The sequence below is a fragment of the Lactuca sativa genome, chromosome 1, assembly GCF_002870075.4.
Source record: "Lactuca sativa cultivar Salinas chromosome 1, Lsat_Salinas_v11, whole genome shotgun sequence".
NCBI lineage: Eukaryota > Viridiplantae > Streptophyta > Magnoliopsida > Asterales > Asteraceae > Lactuca > Lactuca sativa.
In genome coordinates this window covers 63,701,588-63,705,221 of record NC_056623.2, presented here as the reverse complement: position 1 = coordinate 63,705,221, position 3,634 = coordinate 63,701,588, and positions in this window count along the sequence as shown.

Below are 3,634 nucleotides of genomic sequence, written 5' to 3'. Positions count from 1 at the left end.
TGTGTTTGAAAATGCGAAAAATTGTTTTAATTTTTACGGTGTTACAAGTTGGTATCAGAGCCTTGGTTTGAGGGATTCGGGTGCACCTTCGGGTGTATCTGAACTCAAACTGAGGATTTGAGGAAATTTCGATAATAAAATAGCTTTCAAAAGAAGAGCTTTCGAGACATAACAGAGCAGAGTCATGTGTACGGACAGCCAGCGCCCGAACGGTGATTTCCCAAAATACCATTACAATAAGTGTTATGAGATATGATATGATATGTTATATGATGAGCTATATTATGCATGCTAGAGTAGACTAGGTATTCTTATTAGGACTAGAGTGGCCTGATATGTGATGCCTTAGTCTAGGAGTCTTGCTGCTAGGGATGCTTCAGAGTGTTTAGATAGCAGCAAGGAGGTTATGAAAGATCTGCTAGCGAGTATCATATGATTAGAGAGAGTAGAGTACTTGGGATTTGGGACTCTGGGAGGAGGACTTGGGGTGAATGCTGATGCAGTGTGGACGGTAGTATTGGGCCCGTACTACTGAAGACACCGGGTCAGTGCACAGTCCAAGTAAGAATCCTTGGAGTACCAAGGAACAAGTAGGGTGGAGTATTAGAGTGTGATTATACTCGAGCGAGTCCCTGATATTTTTTTTATGTTGTATTTAAGAGTGAGGGATATCATGGTTGGGACACGCCACACACCAGAGAGCAGCGGTACGAGTGACGAGGAGATCCGTAGGATCATCCATGAGGAGGTGGTTGCGGCCATCAGGGCTGAGATACCAGAGATGTTCGGGTCTATCAAGACCACATTGATAGAGACATTTGATGAGAGATACGCTGCTCTTTCTGAGGCTGCTGTTGCTGCGGCCACTGCAGCTATAGCTGTGTCTAGGCCGCAGGGTGGTGATGCGTTGCTGTTCCGAGAGTTCAGCAACACAAAACCGTCGGAGTTTGACGGGACCCAGGATCCGATTGTGGCGATGAGGTGGATTTCAGACATAGAGGGGTGTTTCTTTACTTGCTCATCTCCAGAGCATTTGAGAGTCCGGTTCGCGCTGAACCAGCTTCGCTTGGGAGCGAAGGATTGGTGGAAGTTTGTGACGGCACACTATACGCCTACTGAGCTTGCTGCAGTGACCTGGGAGAGGTTCACTGCTATGTTCCGAGATGAGTACGTTCCCCAGGTGGAGAGGGAGCATTTGGCCCAGGAGTTGTTGACCCTCAAGCAGGGCACTGAGTCTGTTACAGTGATTACGAGGATGTTCCATGAGCGGGCGATGTTCTGCCCAAAGCACGTTTCCTCCGAGCAGGCACATATGAACCGATATCTGAGCATTTTGAGGAGGGATATACGAGAGTTCATGGCGAACTCGACGTACCGGACATTTGCCGAGCTTCAGGAAAATGCCCGGAAGAGGGAGATTGAGCTGGAGACCCAGGCGAGGGAAGAGGCTGAGTGTCAGGGGAGGGATCGGCGACCGGTGCAGTCTCAGCCGGTAGCCAAGTGGACCAAGCCCGCTGATTTGAGATCAAGTAGTCAGAGGGGCCGCACTTGTGGCAAGTGCGGCAAGAGCCACGATGGGGTGTGCAGAGCAGGGTCTTGCTACAAATGTGGCAAGGAGGGGCATATGGCCAAGGATTACCCCAAGGGGTTTGCAGTATGTTTTCACTGCAACCAGACCGGACACCGGAAGGCAGAGTGTCCACAGCTGTGGGGATCTGCACAGGGGGCATCTCAGGGATCTGCCCATGCTGCTATCAAAGCTACTGAGAGCCGGCCAGTGAAGACTGAGGCACCGAAGCAGAGGGAAAGCTTTTCAGTTGACCGCGGAGGAGGTCCGCGTACCCCCGATGTCATGGCTGGTATGGATTCTTTCGTGTATTTATGTTGATGTTGAGATAGTGTGCTTATATTATGTTATGCGTAGGTACTTTTCTTGTGAGTTTTGTACCTTCCTTGGTGTTATTTGACTCGGGTGTGAGTCGGTCTTTTGTATCTTTGACTTTTAGTCAGCACATCCGTGTTAGTTGTGAGGCGTTGAGTCGACCTCTGAGAGTTTCCATAGCTGACAAGAGGGCGGTGTATGCCACAGAGGTGATCCGAGGGTGTGTACTCGAGATTTTCGGTGTTGAATTCCCGATTGATTTAGTTCCTATTGCCATGGGAGATGTCTGTGTCATCGTGGGCCGCGCCTATCGCCAAGGTGCCCTATCACCTTGCACCTACAGAGATGCTGGAGTTATCCTCGCAACTTCAGGAGTTACTGGGGAAGGGGTTTATTCGGCCGAACAGCTCGCCATAGAGAGCGCCTATCCTTTTTTTCAAGAAAAAGGATGGTTCACACTGCATGTGCATTGATTACCGGGAGTTGAACAAGCTGACGGTCAAGAACCGCTACCCATTGCCAAGGATCGACGATTTGTTCGATCAGTTGCAGGGAGCATCTTGGTTCTCCAAGATCGATTTGAGGTCTGGGTATCATCAGGTGAGGGTGCGAGATGAGGACATCCAGAAGACAGCGTTCAGGACTCGTTATGGAGATTAGGAGTTTGTGGTGATGCCTTTCGGACTCACCAATGCGCCGACAGTGTTCATGGATCTCATGAAAAGAGTGTGCAGGCCGATGTTGGATCGCTCGGTGATCGTATTCATCGATGACATTTTGGTGTATTCGAGATCCAGAGGGCAACATGAGAAGCATTTGAGGGAGATCCTCGAAGTTCTTAGATCGGAGAGGCTTTATGCCAAATTCTCCAAGTGTGATTTCTGGTTGCGAGAGGTCCAGTTCCTAGGGTACCTCATTAACCAGAAAGGGATATTGGTCGACCCAACCAAGATTGAGGCAGTGATGAGTTAGGAGGTGCCGAGGTCACCCACCGAGATCAAGAGTTTCTTAGGGCTGGCAGGCTATTACCGGAGATTTATCAGGGATTTCTCCAAGATCGCCGTGCCACTCACCAGGTTGACCCAGAAGGGTGTTGCTTTTTCATGGGGCCAAGAGCAGCAGGCCTCCTTCGAGACACTTCGCCAGAGACTGTGCGAAGCCCCAATTTAGCCCTTCCGAAGGGGATGGAGGACTTTGTGGTGTATTGTGACGCGTCGATATCGGGGTTGGGAGCGGTACTGATGCAGAGAGGGCATGTGATAGCATACGCATCGAGGCAATTGAAGTCTCATGAGACGAGGTATCCCACCCACGATCTTGAGTTGGGGGCAGTGGTGTTCGCCCTCAAGATCTGGCGTCATTATCTGTATGGGGTTCAGTGTACCATATACACGGACCACAAGAGCTTGAAGTAGTTGATGGATCAGCCCAACCTGAATATGCGACAGAGGAGATGGTTGGATGTGGTAAAGGATTATGACTGCGAGATCCTGTACCACCCGGGTAAGGCTAATGTTGTAGCCGATGCACTGAGCCGAAGGGCGGAGAGCGCCCCGATGCGAGATGTTTGTTTGAGATTGACAGTGATGAATCCGGTGTTGGACACATTTCGTGGGGCCCAGGCTGAGGCCGTGAGATCAGAAAACCAGAAGAGAGAGCGAGTTGTTGGGTTGGTATCGGAGTTCGTTACCAATAGCTGGTGGCTTATGACATTCCAGGGTCGTATTTGGGTACCGTTTATGGGCGGGACGC